Source organism: Protomyctophum parallelum, assembly GCF_964188405.1.
Source record: "Protomyctophum parallelum genome assembly, chromosome: 1".
Taxonomy (NCBI): Eukaryota; Metazoa; Chordata; class Actinopteri; order Myctophiformes; family Myctophidae; genus Protomyctophum; species Protomyctophum parallelum.
In genome coordinates this window covers 75,954,585-75,973,232 of record NC_139697.1, presented here as the reverse complement: position 1 = coordinate 75,973,232, position 18,648 = coordinate 75,954,585, and positions in this window count along the sequence as shown.

The following is an 18,648-nucleotide window of genomic DNA, read 5'->3' as shown; positions in this document are numbered from 1 at the left end:
TTTTTATTTTATCCTCGTTTTTCATCATTTTGGACCATGGGCTATAGCCCATATCGTACGGCATACTATAGCACACCGTTTTTCATAATTTTTGAGGATTTGAAAAAAATGAAAAAATGAAAAAAACTATGGGTTATAGCCCATCTTTTTTTTGAATTTTTGATTATTTTTTTTAACCTCGTTTTTCATCATTTTGGACCATGGGCTATAGCCCAAATCGTACGGCATACTATAGCACGCCATTTTTCATCATTTTTGAGGATTTGAAAAAAATGAAAAAATGAAAAAAACGATGGGTTATAGCCCATCTTTTTTGAATTTTTGAATTTTTTTTTATCCTCGTTTTTCATCATTTTGGACCATGGGCTATAGCCCAAATCGTACGGCATACTATAGCACGCCGTTTTTCATAATTTTTGAGGATTTGAAAAAAATGAAAAAATGAAAAAAACGATGGGTTATAGCCCATCTTTTTTTTTATTTTTTATTCTTTTTTTTAACCTCGTTTTTCATCATTTTGGACCATGGGCTATAGCCCAAATCGTATGGCATACTATAGCAAGCCGTTTTTCATCACTTTTGAGGATTTGAAAAAAATGAAAAAATGAAAAAAACGATGGGTTATAGCCCATCGTTTTTTTGACTTTTTTTTTTATCCTCATTTTTCATCATTTTGGACCATGGGCTATAGCCCATATCGTACGGCATACTATAGCACACCGTTTTTCATAATTTTTGAGGATTTGAAAAAAATGAAAAAATGAAAAAAACTATGGGTTATAGCCCATCTTTTTTTTTAATTTGTGATTATTTTTTTTAACCTCGTTTTTCATCATTTTGGACCATGGGCTATAGCCCAAATCGTACGGCATACTATAGCACGCCATTTTTCATCATTTTTGAGGATTTGAAAAAAATGAAAAAATGAAAAAAACGATGGGTTATAGCCCATCTTTTTTGAATTTTTGAATTTTTTTTTATCCTCGTTTTTCATCATTTTGGACCATGGGCTATAGCCCAAATCGTACGGCATACTATAGCACGCCGTTTTTCATAATTTTTGAGGATTTGAAAAAAATGAAAAAATGAAAAAAACGATGGGTTATAGCCCATCTTTTTTTTTATTTTTGATTCTTTTTTTTAACCTCGTTTTTCATCATTTTGGACCATGGGCTATAGCCCAAATCGTATGGCATACTATAGCAAGCCGTTTTTCATCACTTTTGAGGATTTGAAAAAAATGAAAAAATGAAAAAAACGATGGGTTATAGCCCATCTTTTTCGATTTTTTGATAAAAAAAATTTACCTTGTTTTTCATCATTTTGGACCATGGGCTTTAGCCCAAATCGTACGGCATACTATAGCACGCCGTTTTTCATCATTTTTGAGGATTTGAAAAAAATGAAAAAATGAAAAAAACGATGGGTTATATATAGCCCATCTTTTTTTTAATTTTTGATTCTTTTTTTAACCTCGTTTTTCATCATTTTGGACCATGGGCTATAGCCCAAATCGTACGGCATACTATAGCAAGCCGTTTTTCATCATTTTTGAGGATTTGAAAAAAATGAAAAAATGAAAAAAACGATGGGTTATAGCCCATCGTTTTTTTGATTTTTTTAAAATCCTCGTTTTTCATCATTTTGGACCATGAGCTATAGCCCATATCGTACGGCATACTATAGCACACCGTTTTTCATCATTTTTGAGGATTTGAAAAAAATGAAAAAATGAAAAAAACGATGGGTTATAGCCCATCTTTTTCGAATTTTTGATAAAAAAAAATTAGCTTGTTTTTCATCATTTTGGACCATGGGCTATAGCCCAAATCGTACGGCATACTATAGCACGCCGTTTTTCATCATTTTTGAGGATTTGAAAAAAATGAAAAAATGAAAAAAACGATGGGTTATAGCCCATCTTTTTTGAATTTTTGATTTTTTTTGTTAACCTCGTTTTTCATCATTTTGGACCATGGGCTATAGCCCAAATCGTACGGCATACTATAGCACGCCGTTTTTCATCATTTTTGAGCATTTGAAAAAAATGAAAAAATGAAAAAAACGATGGGTTATAGCCCATCGTTTTTTTGATTTTTTCCCCTCGTTTTTCATCATTTTGGACCATGGGCTATAGCCCAAATCGTACGGCATACTATAGCACGCCGTTTTTCAGCATTTTTGAGGATTTGAAAAAAATGAAAAAATGAAAAAAACGATGGGTTATAGCCCATCTTTTTTGAATTTTTGATTTTTTTTGTTAACCTCGTTTTTCATCATTTTGGACCATGGGCTATAGCCCAAATCGTACGGCATACTATAGCACGCCGTTTTTCATCATTTTTGAGCATTTGAAAAAAATGAAAAAATGAAAAAAACGATGGGTTATAGCCCATCGTTTTTTTGATTTTTTCCCCTCGTTTTTCATCATTTTGGACCATGGGCTATAGCCCAAATCGTACGGCATACTATAGCACGCCGTTTTTCATCATTTTTGAGGATTTGAAAAAAATGAAAAAAATGAAAAAAACGATGGGTTATAGCCCATCGTTTTTTTTATTTTTTTTATATCCTCGTTTTTCATCATTTTGGACCATGGGCTATAGCCCAAATCGTACGGCATACTATAGCACGCCGTTTTTCATCATTTTTGAGGATTTGAAAAAAATGAAAAAAACGATGGGTTATAGCCCATCTTTTTTTTTTATTTTTTATTCTTTTTTTTAACCTCGTTTTTCATCATTTTGGACCATGGGCTATAGCCCAAATCGTACGGCATACTATAGCACGCCGTTTTTCATCATTTTTGAGGATTTGAAAAAAATGAAAAAAATGAAAAAAACGATGGGTTATAGCCCATCGTTTTTTTTATTTTTTTTTTATCCTCGTTTTTCATCATTTTGGACCATGGGCTATAGCCCAAATCGTACGGCATACTATAGCACGCCGTTTTTCATCATTTTTGAGGATTTAAAAAAATGAAAAAATGAAAAAAACGATGGGTTATAGCCCATCTTTTATTTTATTTTTGATTCTTTTTTTTAACCTCGTTTTTCATCATTTTGGACCATGGGCTATAGCCCAAATCGTACGGCATACTATAGCAAGCCGTTTTTCATCCTTTTTGAGGATTCGAAAAAAATGAAAAAATGAAAAAAACGATGGGTTATAGCCCATCGTTTTTTTGATTTTTTTAAAATCCTCGTTTTTCATCATTTTGGACCATGAGCTATAGCCCATATCGTACGGCATACTATAGCACACCGTTTTTCATCATTTTTGAGGATTTGAAAAAAATGAAAAAATGAAAAAAAACGATGGGTTATAGCCCATCTTTTTCGAATTTTTGATAAAAAAAATTAACCTTGTTTTTCATCATTTTGGACCATGGGCTATAGCCCATATCGTACGGCATACTATAGCACGCCGTTTTTCATCATTTTTGAGGATTTGAAAAAAATGAAAAAATGAAAACAACGATGGGTTATAGCCCATCGTTTTTTTGAATTTTTGATTATTTTTTTTATCCTCGTTTTTTATCATTTTGGACCATGGGCTATAGCCCAAATCGTACGGCATACTATAGCACGCCGTATTTCATCATTTTTGAGGATTTGAAAAAAAATGAAAAAATGAAAAGAACGATGGGTTATAGCCCATCTTTTTTGAATTTTTTATTTTTTTTGTTAACCTCGTTTTTCATCATTTTGGACCATGAGCTATAGCCCATATCGTACGGCATACTATAGCACACCGTTTTTCATCATTTTTGAGGATTTGAAAAAAATGAAAAAATGAAAAAAACGATGGGTTATAGCCCATCTTTTTCGAATTTTTGATAAAAAAAATTTACCTTGTTTTTCATCATTTTGGACCATGGGCTTTAGCCCAAATCATACGGCATACTATAGCACGCCGTTTTTCATCATTTTTGAGGATTTGAAAAAAATGAAAAAATGAAAAAAACGATGGGTTATATATAGCCCATCTTTTTTTTAATTTTTGATTCTTTTTTTAACCTCGTTTTTCATCATTTTGGACCATGGGCTATAGCCCAAATCGTACGGCATACTATAGCAAGCCGTTTTTCATCATTTTTGAGGATTTGAAAAAAATGAAAAAATGAAAAAAACGATGGGTTATAGCCCATCGTTTTTTTGATTTTTTTAAAATCCTCGTTTTTCATCATTTTGGACCATGAGCTATAGCCCATATCGTACGGCATACTATAGCACACCGTTTTTCATCATTTTTGAGGATTTGAAAAAAATGAAAAAATGAAAAAAACGATGGGTTATAGCCCATCTTTTTCGAATTTTTGATAAAAAAAAATTAGCTTGTTTTTCATCATTTTGGACCATGGGCTATAGCCCAAATCGTACGGCATACTATAGCACGCCGTTTTTCATCATTTTTGAGGATTTGAAAAAAATGAAAAAATGAAAAAAACGATGGGTTATAGCCCATCTTTTTTGAATTTTTGATTTTTTTTGTTAACCTCGTTTTTCATCATTTTGGACCATGGGCTATAGCCCAAATCGTACGGCATACTATAGCACGCCGTTTTTCATCATTTTTGAGCATTTGAAAAAAATGAAAAAATGAAAAAAACGATGGGTTATAGCCCATCGTTTTTTTGATTTTTTCCCCTCGTTTTTCATCATTTTGGACCATGGGCTATAGCCCAAATCGTACGGCATACTATAGCACGCCGTTTTTCATCATTTTTGAGGATTTGAAAAAAATGAAAAAAATGAAAAAAACGATGGGTTATAGCCCATCGTTTTTTTTATTTTTTTTATATCCTCGTTTTTCATCATTTTGGACCATGGGCTATAGCCCAAATCGTACGGCATACTATAGCACGCCGTTTTTCATCATTTTTGAGGATTTGAAAAAAATGAAAAAAACGATGGGTTATAGCCCATCTTTTTTTTTTATTTTTTATTCTTTTTTTTAACCTCGTTTTTCATCATTTTGGACCATGGGCTATAGCCCAAATCGTACGGCATACTATAGCACGCCGTTTTTCATCATTTTTGAGGATTTGAAAAAAATGAAAAAAATGAAAAAAACGATGGGTTATAGCCCATCGTTTTTTTTATTTTTTTTTTATCCTCGTTTTTCATCATTTTGGACCATGGGCTATAGCCCAAATCGTACGGCATACTATAGCACGCCGTTTTTCATCATTTTTGAGGATTTAAAAAAATGAAAAAATGAAAAAAACGATGGGTTATAGCCCATCTTTTATTTTATTTTTGATTCTTTTTTTTAACCTCGTTTTTCATCATTTTGGACCATGGGCTATAGCCCAAATCGTACGGCATACTATAGCAAGCCGTTTTTCATCCTTTTTGAGGATTCGAAAAAAATGAAAAAATGAAAAAAACGATGGGTTATAGCCCATCGTTTTTTTGATTTTTTTAAAATCCTCGTTTTTCATCATTTTGGACCATGAGCTATAGCCCATATCGTACGGCATACTATAGCACACCGTTTTTCATCATTTTTGAGGATTTGAAAAAAATGAAAAAATGAAAAAAAACGATGGGTTATAGCCCATCTTTTTCGAATTTTTGATAAAAAAAATTAACCTTGTTTTTCATCATTTTGGACCATGGGCTATAGCCCATATCGTACGGCATACTATAGCACGCCGTTTTTCATCATTTTTGAGGATTTGAAAAAAATGAAAAAATGAAAACAACGATGGGTTATAGCCCATCGTTTTTTTGAATTTTTGATTATTTTTTTTATCCTCGTTTTTTATCATTTTGGACCATGGGCTATAGCCCAAATCGTACGGCATACTATAGCACGCCGTATTTCATCATTTTTGAGGATTTGAAAAAAATGAAAAAATGAAAAGAACGATGGGTTATAGCCCATCTTTTTTGAATTTTTTATTTTTTTTGTTAACCTCGTTTTTCATCATTTTGGACCATGAGCTATAGCCCATATCGTACGGCATACTATAGCACACCGTTTTTCATCATTTTTGAGGATTTGAAAAAAATGAAAAAATGAAAAAAACGATGGGTTATAGCCCATCTTTTTCGAATTTTTGATAAAAAAAATTTACCTTGTTTTTCATCATTTTGGACCATGGGCTTTAGCCCAAATCGTACGGCATACTATAGCACGCCGTTTTTCATCATTTTTGAGGATTTGAAAAAAATGAAAAAATGAAAAAAACGATGGGTTATATATAGCCCATCTTTTTTTTAATTTTTGATTCTTTTTTTAACCTCGTTTTTCATCATTTTGGACCATGGGCTATAGCCCAAATCGTACGGCATACTATAGCAAGCCGTTTTTCATCATTTTTGAGGATTTGAAAAAAATGAAAAAATGAAAAAAACGATGGGTTATAGCCCATCGTTTTTTTGATTTTTTTAAAATCCTCGTTTTTCATCATTTTGGACCATGAGCTATAGCCCATATCGTACGGCATACTATAGCACACCGTTTTTCATCATTTTTGAGGATTTGAAAAAAATGAAAAAATGAAAAAAACGATGGGTTATAGCCCATCTTTTTCGAATTTTTGATAAAAAAAAATTAGCTTGTTTTTCATCATTTTGGACCATGGGCTATAGCCCAAATCGTACGGCATACTATAGCACGCCGTTTTTCATCATTTTTGAGGATTTGAAAAAAATGAAAAAATGAAAAAAACGATGGGTTATAGCCCATCTTTTTTGAATTTTTGATTTTTTTTGTTAACCTCGTTTTTCATCATTTTGGACCATGGGCTATAGCCCAAATCGTACGGCATACTATAGCACGCCGTTTTTCATCATTTTTGAGCATTTGAAAAAAATGAAAAAATGAAAAAAACGATGGGTTATAGCCCATCGTTTTTTTGATTTTTTCCCCTCGTTTTTCATCATTTTGGACCATGGGCTATAGCCCAAATCGTACGGCATACTATAGCACGCCGTTTTTCATCATTTTTGAGGATTTGAAAAAAATGAAAAAAATGAAAAAAACGATGGGTTATAGCCCATCGTTTTTTTTATTTTTTTTATATCCTCGTTTTTCATCATTTTGGACCATGGGCTATAGCCCAAATCGTACGGCATACTATAGCACGCCGTTTTTCATCATTTTTGAGGATTTGAAAAAAATGAAAAAAACGATGGGTTATAGCCCATCTTTTTTTTTTATTTTTTATTCTTTTTTTTAACCTCGTTTTTCATCATTTTGGACCATGGGCTATAGCCCAAATCGTACGGCATACTATAGCACGCCGTTTTTCATCATTTTTGAGGATTTGAAAAAAATGAAAAAAATGAAAAAAACGATGGGTTATAGCCCATCGTTTTTTTTATTTTTTTTTTATCCTCGTTTTTCATCATTTTGGACCATGGGCTATAGCCCAAATCGTACGGCATACTATAGCACGCCGTTTTTCATCATTTTTGAGGATTTAAAAAAATGAAAAAATGAAAAAAACGATGGGTTATAGCCCATCTTTTATTTTATTTTTGATTCTTTTTTTTAACCTCGTTTTTCATCATTTTGGACCATGGGCTATAGCCCAAATCGTACGGCATACTATAGCAAGCCGTTTTTCATCCTTTTTGAGGATTCGAAAAAAATGAAAAAATGAAAAAAACGATGGGTTATAGCCCATCGTTTTTTTGATTTTTTTAAAATCCTCGTTTTTCATCATTTTGGACCATGAGCTATAGCCCATATCGTACGGCATACTATAGCACACCGTTTTTCATCATTTTTGAGGATTTGAAAAAAATGAAAAAATGAAAAAAAACGATGGGTTATAGCCCATCTTTTTCGAATTTTTGATAAAAAAAATTAACCTTGTTTTTCATCATTTTGGACCATGGGCTATAGCCCATATCGTACGGCATACTATAGCACGCCGTTTTTCATCATTTTTGAGGATTTGAAAAAAATGAAAAAATGAAAACAACGATGGGTTATAGCCCATCGTTTTTTTGAATTTTTGATTATTTTTTTTATCCTCGTTTTTTATCATTTTGGACCATGGGCTATAGCCCAAATCGTACGGCATACTATAGCACGCCGTATTTCATCATTTTTGAGGATTTGAAAAAAATGAAAAAATGAAAAGAACGATGGGTTATAGCCCATCTTTTTTGAATTTTTTATTTTTTTTGTTAACCTCGTTTTTCATCATTTTGGACCATGAGCTATAGCCCATATCGTACGGCATACTATAGCACACCGTTTTTCATCATTTTTGAGGATTTGAAAAAAATGAAAAAATGAAAAAAACGATGGGTTATAGCCCATCTTTTTCGAATTTTTGATAAAAAAAATTTACCTTGTTTTTCATCATTTTGGACCATGGGCTTTAGCCCAAATCGTACGGCATACTATAGCACGCCGTTTTTCATCATTTTTGAGGATTTGAAAAAAATGAAAAAATGAAAAAAACGATGGGTTATATATAGCCCATCTTTTTTTTAATTTTTGATTCTTTTTTTAACCTCGTTTTTCATCATTTTGGACCATGGGCTATAGCCCAAATCGTACGGCATACTATAGCAAGCCGTTTTTCATCATTTTTGAGGATTTGAAAAAAATGAAAAAATGAAAAAAACGATGGGTTATAGCCCATCGTTTTTTTGATTTTTTTAAAATCCTCGTTTTTCATCATTTTGGACCATGAGCTATAGCCCATATCGTACGGCATACTATAGCACACCGTTTTTCATCATTTTTGAGGATTTGAAAAAAATGAAAAAATGAAAAAAACGATGGGTTATAGCCCATCTTTTTCGAATTTTTGATAAAAAAAAATTAGCTTGTTTTTCATCATTTTGGACCATGGGCTATAGCCCAAATCGTACGGCATACTATAGCACGCCGTTTTTCATCATTTTTGAGGATTTGAAAAAAATGAAAAAATTAAAAAAACGATGGGTTATAGCCCATCTTTTTTGAATTTTTGATTTTTTTTGTTAACCTCGTTTTTCATCATTTTGGACCATGGGCTATAGCCCAAATCGTACGGCATACTATAGCACGCCGTTTTTCATCATTTTTGAGCATTTGAAAAAAATGAAAAAATGAAAAAAACGATGGGTTATAGCCCATCGTTTTTTTGATTTTTTCCCCTCGTTTTTCATCATTTTGGACCATGGGCTATAGCCCAAATCGTACGGCATACTATAGCACGCCGTTTTTCATCATTTTTGAGGATTTGAAAAAAATGAAAAAAATGAAAAAAACGATGGGTTATAGCCCATCGTTTTTTTTATTTTTTTTATATCCTCGTTTTTCATCATTTTGGACCATGGGCTATAGCCCAAATCGTACGGCATACTATAGCACGCCGTTTTTCATCATTTTTGAGGATTTGAAAAAAATGAAAAAAACGATGGGTTATAGCCCATCTTTTATTTTATTTTTTATTCTTTTTTTTAACCTCGTTTTTCATCATTTTGGACCATGGGCTATAGCCCAAATCGTACGGCATACTATAGCACGCCGTTTTTCATCATTTTTGAGGATTTGAAAAAAATGAAAAAAATGAAAAAAACGATGGGTTATAGCCCATCGTTTTTTTTATTTTATTTTTATCCTCGTTTTTCATCATTTTGGACCATGGGCTATAGCCCAAATCGTACGGCATACTATAGCACGCCGTTTTTCATCATTTTTGAGGATTTGAAAAAAATGAAAAAATGAAAAAAACGATGGGTTATAGCCCATCTTTTATTTTATTTTTGATTCTTTTTTTTAACCTCGTTTTTCATCATTTTGGACCATGGGCTATAGCCCATATCGTACGGCATACTATAGCACGCCGTTTTTCATCATTTTTGAGGATTTGAAAAAAATGAAAAAATGAAAAAAACGATGGGTTATATATAGCCCATCTTTTTTTTAATTTAAAAAAAAATTTAACCTCGTTTTTCATCATTTTGGACCATGGGCTATAGCCCAAATCGTACGGCATACTATAGCAAGCCGTTTTTCATCCTTTTTGAGGATTCGAAAAAAATGAAAAAATGAAAAAAACGATGGGTTATAGCCCATCGTTTTTTTGATTTTTTAAAAATCCTCGTTTTTCATCATTTTGGACCATGAGCTATAGCCCATATCGTACGGCATACTATAGCACACCGTTTTTCATCATTTTTGAGGATTTGAAAAAAATGAAAAAATGAAAAAAAACGATGGGTTATAGCCCATCTTTTTCGAATTTTTGATAAAAAAAATTAACCTTGTTTTTCATCATTTTGGACCATGGGCTATAGCCCAAATCGTACGGCATACTATAGCACGCCGTTTTTCATCATTTTTGAGGATTTGAAAAAAATGAAAAAATGAAAAAAACGATGGGTTATAGCCCATCTTTTTTGAATTTTTGATTTTTTTTGTTAACCTCGTTTTTCATCATTTTGGACCATGGGCTATAGCCCAAATCGTACGGCATACTATAGCACGCCGTTTTTCATCATTTTTGAGGATTTGAAAAAAATGAAAAAATGAAAACAACGATGGGTTATAGCCCATCGTTTTTTTGAATTTTTGATTATTTTTTTTATCCTCGTTTTTTATCATTTTGGACCATGGGCTATAGCCCAAATCGTACGGCATACTATAGCACGCCGTATTTCATCATTTTTGAGGATTTGAAAAAAATGAAAAAATGAAAAGAACGATGGGTTATAGCCCATCTTTTTTGAATTTTTTATTTTTTTTGTTAACCTCGTTTTTCATCATTTTGGACCATGAGCTATAGCCCATATCGTACGGCATACTATAGCACACCGTTTTTCATCATTTTTGAGGATTTGAAAAAAATGAAAAAATGAAAAAAAACGATGGGTTATAGCCCATCTTTTTCGAATTTTTGATAAAAAAAATTTACCTTGTTTTTCATCATTTTGGACCATGGGCTATAGCCCAAATCGTACGGCATACTATAGCACGCCGTTTTTCATCATTTTTGAGGATTTGAAAAAAATGAAAAAATGAAAAAAACGATGGGTTATAGCCCATCTTTTTTGAATTTTTGATTTTTTTTGTTAACCTCGTTTTTCATCATTTTGGACCATGGGCTATAGCCCAAATCGTACGGCATACTATAGCACGCCGTTTTTCATCATTTTTGAGCATTTGAAAAAAATGAAAAAATGAAAAAAACGATGGGTTATAGCCCATCGTTTTTTTGATTTTTTCCCCTCGTTTTTCATCATTTTGGACCATGGGCTATAGCCCAAATCGTACGGCATACTATAGCACGCCGTTTTTCATACATTTTTGAGGATTTGAAAAAAATGAAAAAATGAAAAAAACGATGGGTTATAGCCCATCTTTTTTTTTTTTTTTGATTCTTTTTTTTAACCTCGTTTTTCATCATTTTGGACCATGGGCTATAGCCCATATCGTACGGCATACTATAGCACGCCGTTTTTCATCATTTTTGAGGATTTGAAAAAAATGAAAAAAATGAAAAAAACGATGGGTTATAGCCCATCTTTTTTTGAATTTTTGATTATTTTTTTTATCCTCGTTTTTTATCATTTTGGACCATGGGCTATAGCCCAAATCGTACGGCATACTATAGCACGCCGTATTTCATCATTTTTGAGGATTTGAAAAAAATGAAAAAATGAAAAGAACGATGGGTTATAGCCCATCTTTTTTGAATTTTTGATTTTTTTTGTTAACCTCGTTTTTCATCATTTTGGACCATGAGCTATAGCCCATATCGTACGGCATACTATAGCACACCGTTTTTCATCATTTTTGAGGATTTGAAAAAAATGAAAAAATGAAAAAAAACGATGGGTTATAGCCCATCTTTTTCGAATTTTTGATAAAAAGAATTTACCTTGTTTTTCATCATTTTGGACCATGGGCTATAGCCCAAATCGTACGGCATACTATAGCACGCCGTTTTTCATCATTTTTGAGGATTTGAAAAAAATGAAAAAATGAAAAAAACGATGGGTTATAGCCCATCTTTTTTGAATTTTTGATTTTTTTTGTTAACCTCGTTTTTCATCATTTTGGACCATGGGCTATAGCCCAAATCGTACGGCATACTATAGCACGCCGTTTTTCATCATTTTTGAGCATTTGAAAAAAATGAAAAAATGAAAAAAACGATGGGTTATAGCCCATCGTTTTTTTGATTTTTTCCCCTCGTTTTTCATCATTTTGGACCATGGGCTATAGCCCAAATCGTACGGCATACTATAGCACGCCGTTTTTCATCATTTTTGAGGATTTGAAAAAAATGAAAAAAATGAAAAAAACGATGGGTTATAGCCCATCGTTTTTTTATTTATTTTTTATCCTCGTTTTTCATCATTTTGGACCATGGGCTATAGCCCAAATCGTACGGCATACTATAGCACGCCGTTTTTCATCATTTTTGAGGATTTGAAAAAAATGAAAAAATGAAAAAAACGATGGGTTATAGCCCATCTTTTTTTTTTTTTTTTTTCTTTTTTTTAACCTCGTTTTGCATCATTTTGGACCATGGGCTATAGCCCATATCGTACGGCATACTATAGCACGCCGTTTTTCATCATTTTTGAGGATTTGAAAAAAATGAAAAAATGAAAAAAACGATGGGTTATAGCCCATCTTTTTTAAATTTTTGATTCTTTTTTTTAACCTCGTTTTTCATCATTTTGGACCATGGGCTATAGCCCATATCGTACGGCATACTATAGCACGCTGTTTTTCATCATTTTTGAGGATTTGAAAAAAATGAAAAAAATGAAAAAAACGATGGGTTATAGCCCATCTTTTTTGATTTTTTTTTTTTTTTTTTAACCTCGTTTTTCATTATTTTGGACAATGGGCTATAGCCCAAATCGTATGGCATACTATAGCAAGCCGTTTTTCATCATTTTTGAGGATTTGAAAAAAATGAAAAAATGAAAAAAACGATGGGTTATAGCCCATCGATTTTTTTTATTTTTTTCCCTCGTTTTTCATCATTTTGGACCATGGGCTATAGCCCATATCGTACGGCATACTATAGCACGCTGTTTTTCATCATTTTTGAGGATTTGAAAAAAATGAAAAAAATGAAAAAAACGATGGGTTATAGCCCATCTTTTTTTGAATTTTTGATTATTTTTTTTATCCTCGTTTTTTATCATTTTGGACCATGGGCTATAGCCCAAATCGTACGGCATACTATAGCACGCCGTATTTCATCATTTTTGAGGATTTGAAAAAAATGAAAAAATGAAAAGAACGATGGGTTATAGCCCATCTTTTTTGAATTTTTGATTTTTTTTGTTAACCTCGTTTTTCATCATTTTGGACCATGAGCTATAGCCCATATCGTACGGCATACTATAGCACACCGTTTTTCATCATTTTTGAGGATTTGAAAAAAATGAAAAAATGAAAAAAAACGATGGGTTATAGCCCATCTTTTTCGAATTTTTGATAAAAAAAATTTACCTTGTTTTTCATCATTTTGGACCATGGGCTATAGCCCAAATCGTACGGCATACTATAGCACGCCGTTTTTCATCATTTTTGAGGATTTGAAAAAAATGAAAAAATGAAAAAAACGATGGGTTATAGCCCATCTTTTTTGAATTTTTGATTTTTTTTGTTAACCTCGTTTTTCATCATTTTGGACCATGGGCTATAGCCCAAATCGTACGGCATACTATAGCACGCCGTTTTTCATCATTTTTGAGCATTTGAAAAAAATGAAAAAATGAAAAAAACGATGGGTTATAGCCCATCGTTTTTTTGATTTTTTCCCCTCGTTTTTCATCATTTTGGACCATGGGCTATAGCCCAAATCGTACGGCATACTATAGCACGCCGTTTTTCATCATTTTTGAGGATTTGAAAAAAATGAAAAAATGAAAAAAACGATGGGTTATAGCCCATCTTTTTTTTTTTTTTTTCTTCTTTTTTTTAACCTCGTTTTGCATCATTTTGGACCATGGGCTATAGCCCATATCGTACGGCATACTATAGCACGCCGTTTTTCATCATTTTTGAGGATTTGAAAAAAATGAAAAAATGAAAAAAACGATGGGTTATAGCCCATCTTTTTTAAATTTTTGATTCTTTTTTTTAACCTCGTTTTTCATCATTTTGGACCATGGGCTATAGCCCATATCGTACGGCATACTATAGCACGCTGTTTTTCATCATTTTTGAGGATTTGAAAAAAATGAAAAAAATGAAAAAAACGATGGGTTATAGCCCATCGTTTTTTTTATTTATTTTTTATCCTCGTTTTTCATCATTTTGGACCATGGGCTATAGCCCAAATCGTACGGCATACTATAGCACGCCGTTTTTCATCATTTTTGAGGATTTGAAAAAAATGAAAAAATGAAAAAAACGATGGGTTATAGCCCATCTTTTTTTTTTTTTTTTTTTCTTTTTTTTAACCTCGTTTTGCATCATTTTGGACCATGGGCTATAGCCCATATCGTACGGCATACTATAGCACGCCGTTTTTCATCATTTTTGAGGATTTTAAAAAAATGAAAAAATGAAAAAAACGATGGGTTATAGCCCATCTTTTTTAAATTTTTGATTCTTTTTTTTAACCTCGTTTTTCATCATTTTGGACCATGGGCTATAGCCCATATCGTACGGCATACTATAGCACGCTGTTTTTCATCATTTTTGAGGATTTGAAAAAAATGAAAAAAATGAAAAAAACGATGGGTTATAGCCCATCTTTTTTGATTTTTTTTTTTTTTTTTTAACCTCGTTTTTCATCATTTTGGACCATGGGCTATAGCCCATATCGTACGGCATACTATAGCAAGCCGTTTTTCATCATTTTTGAGGATTTGAAAAAAATGAAAAAATGAAAAAAACGATGGGTTATAGCCCATCGATTTTTTTTATTTTTTTCCCTCGTTTTTCATCATTTTGGACCATGGGCTATAGCCCATATCGTACGGCATACTATAGCACGCTGTTTTTCATCATTTTTGAGGATTTGAAAAAAATGAAAAAAATGAAAAAAACGATGGGTTATAGCCCATCTTTTTTTGAATTTTTGATTATTTTTTTTATCCTCGTTTTTTATCATTTTGGACCATGGGCTATAGCCCAAATCGTACGGCATACTATAGCACGCCGTATTTCATCATTTTTGAGGATTTGAAAAAAATGAAAAAATGAAAAGAACGATGGGTTATAGCCCATCTTTTTTGAATTTTTGATTTTTTTTGTTAACCTCGTTTTTCATCATTTTGGACCATGAGCTATAGCCCATATCGTACGGCATACTATAGCACACCGTTTTTCATCATTTTTGAGGATTTGAAAAAAATGAAAAAATGAAAAAAAACGATGGGTTATAGCCCATCTTTTTCGAATTTTTGATAAAAAAAATTTACCTTGTTTTTCATCATTTTGGACCATGGGCTATAGCCCAAATCGTACGGCATACTATAGCACGCCGTTTTTCATCATTTTTGAGGATTTGAAAAAAATGAAAAAATGAAAAAAACGATGGGTTATAGCCCATCTTTTTTGAATTTTTGATTTTTTTTGTTAACCTCGTTTTTCATCATTTTGGACCATGGGCTATAGCCCAAATCGTACGGCATACTATAGCACGCCGTTTTTCATCATTTTTGAGCATTTGAAAAAAATGAAAAAATGAAAAAAACGATGGGTTATAGCCCATCGTTTTTTTGATTTTTTCCCCTCGTTTTTCATCATTTTGGACCATGGGCTATAGCCCAAATCGTACGGCATACTATAGCACGCCGTTTTTCATCATTTTTGAGGATTTGAAAAAAATGAAAAAAATGAAAAAAACGATGGGTTATAGCCCATCGTTTTTTTTATTTATTTTTTATCCTCGTTTTTCATCATTTTGGACCATGGGCTATAGCCCAAATCGTACGGCATACTATAGCACGCCGTTTTTCATCATTTTTGAGGATTTGAAAAAAATGAAAAAATGAAAAAAACGATGGGTTATAGCCCATCTTTTTTTTTTTTTTTTTTTCTTTTTTTTAACCTCGTTTTGCATCATTTTGGACCATGGGCTATAGCCCATATCGTACGGCATACTATAGCACGCCGTTTTTCATCATTTTTGAGGATTTGAAAAAAATGAAAAAATGAAAAAAACGATGGGTTATAGCCCATCTTTTTTAAATTTTTGATTCTTTTTTTTAACCTCGTTTTTCATCATTTTGGACCATGGGCTATAGCCCATATCGTACGGCATACTATAGCACGCTGTTTTTCATCATTTTTGAGGATTTGAAAAAAATGAAAAAAATGAAAAAAACGATGGGTTATAGCCCATCTTTTTTGATTTTTTTTTTTTTTTTTTAACCTCGTTTTTCATTATTTTGGACAATGGGCTATAGCCCAAATCGTATGGCATACTATAGCAAGCCGTTTTTCATCATTTTTGAGGATTTGAAAAAAATGAAAAAATGAAAAAAACGATGGGTTATATTATATATAGCCCATCTTTTTTTGAATTTTTGATTTTTTTTTAACCTCGTTTTTCATCATTTTGGACCATGGGCTATAGCCCAAATCGTACGGCATACTATAGCAAGCCGTTTTTCATCCTTTTTGAGGATTCGAAAAAAATGAAAAAATGAAAAAAAACGATGGGTTATAGCCCATCGTTTTTTTGATTTTTTAAAAATCCTCGTTTTTCATCATTTTGGACCATGAGCTATAGCCCATATCGTACGGCATACTATAGCACACCGTTTTTCATCATTTTTGAGGATTTGAAAAAAATGAAAAAATGAAAAAAACGATGGGTTATAGCCCATCTTTTTTGAATTTTTGATTTTTTTTGTTAACCTCGTTTTTCATCATTTTGGACCATGGGCTATAGCCCAAATCGTACGGCATACTATAGCACGCCGTTTTTCATCATTTTTGAGGATTTGAAAAAAATGAAAAAATGAAAACAACGATGGGTTATAGCCCATCGTTTTTTGAATTTTTGATTATTTTTTTTATCCTCGTTTTTTATCATTTTGGACCATGGGCTATAGCCCAAATCGTACGGCATACTATAGCACGCCGTATTTCATCATTTTTGAGGATTTTAAAAAAATGAAAAAATGAAAAGAACGATGGGTTATAGCCCATCTTTTTTGAATTTTTGATTTTTTTTGTTAACCTCGTTTTTCATCATTTTGGACCATGGGCTATAGCCCATATCGTACGGCATACTATAGCAAGCCGTTTTTCATCATTTTTGAGGATTTGAAAAAAATGAAAAAATGAAAAAAACGATGGGTTATATATAGCCCATCTTTTTTTGAATTTTTGATTCTTTTTTTAACCTCGTTTTTCATCATTTTGGACCATGGGCTATAGCCCAAATCGTACGGCATACTATAGCAAGCCGTTTTTCATCATTTTTGAGGATTTGAAAAAAATGAAAAAATGAAAAAAACGATGGGTTATAGCCCATCGTTTTTTTGATTTTTTCCCTCGTTTTTCATCATTTTGGACCATGGGCTATAGCCCATATTGTACGGCATACTATAGCAAGCCGTTTTTCATCATTTTTGAGGATTTGAAAAAAATGAAAAAATGAAAAAAACGATGGGTTATAGCCCATCTTTTTCGAATTTTTGATTTTTTTTTTTAACCTCGTTTTTCATCATTTTGGACCATGGGCTATAGCCCATATCGTACGGCATACTATAGCAAGCCGTTTTTCATCATTTTTGAGGATTTGAAAAAAATGAAAAAATGAAAAAAACGATGGGTTATAGCCCATCGTTTTTTAGATTTTTTTTTTTATCCTCGTTTTTCATCATTTTGGACCATGGGCTATAGCCCATATCGTACGGCATACTATAGCAAGCCGTTTTTCATCATTTTTGAGGATTTGAAAAAAATGAAAAAATTAAAAAAACGATGGGTTATATATAGCCCATCTTTTTTTGAATTTTTGATTCTTTTTTTAACCTCGTTTTTCATCATTTTGGACCATGGGCTATAGCCCAAATCGTACGGCATACTATAGCAAGCCGTTTTTCATCATTTTTGAGGATTTGAAAAAAATGAAAAAATAAAAAAAACGATGGGTTATAGCCCATCGTTTTTTTTTATTTTTTCCCTCGTTTTTCATCATTTTGGACCATGTGCTATAGCCCATATCGTACGGCATACTATAGCAAGCCGTTTTTCATCATTTTTGAGGATTTGAAAAAAATGAAAAAATGAAAAAAACGATGGGTTATATATAGCCCATCTTTTTTTGAATTTTTGATTCTTTTTTTAACCTCGTTTTTCATCATTTTGGACCATGGGCTATAGCCCAAATCGTACGGCATACTATAGCAAGCCGTTTTTCATCATTTTTGAGGATTTGAAAAAAATGAAAAAATAAAAAAAACGATGGGTTATAGCCCATCGTTTTTTTGATTTTTTCCCTCGTTTTTCATCATTTTGGACCATGGGCTATAGCCCATATCGTACGGCATACTATAGCAAGCCGTTTTTCATCATTTTTGAGGATTTGAAAAAAATGAAAAAATGAAAAAACGATGGGTTATATATAGCCCATCTTTTTTTGAATTTTAGATTTTTTTTTAACCTCGTTTTTCATCATTTTGGACCATGGGCTATAGCCCAAATCGTACGGCATACTATAGCAAGCCGTTTTTCATCATTTTTGAGGATTTG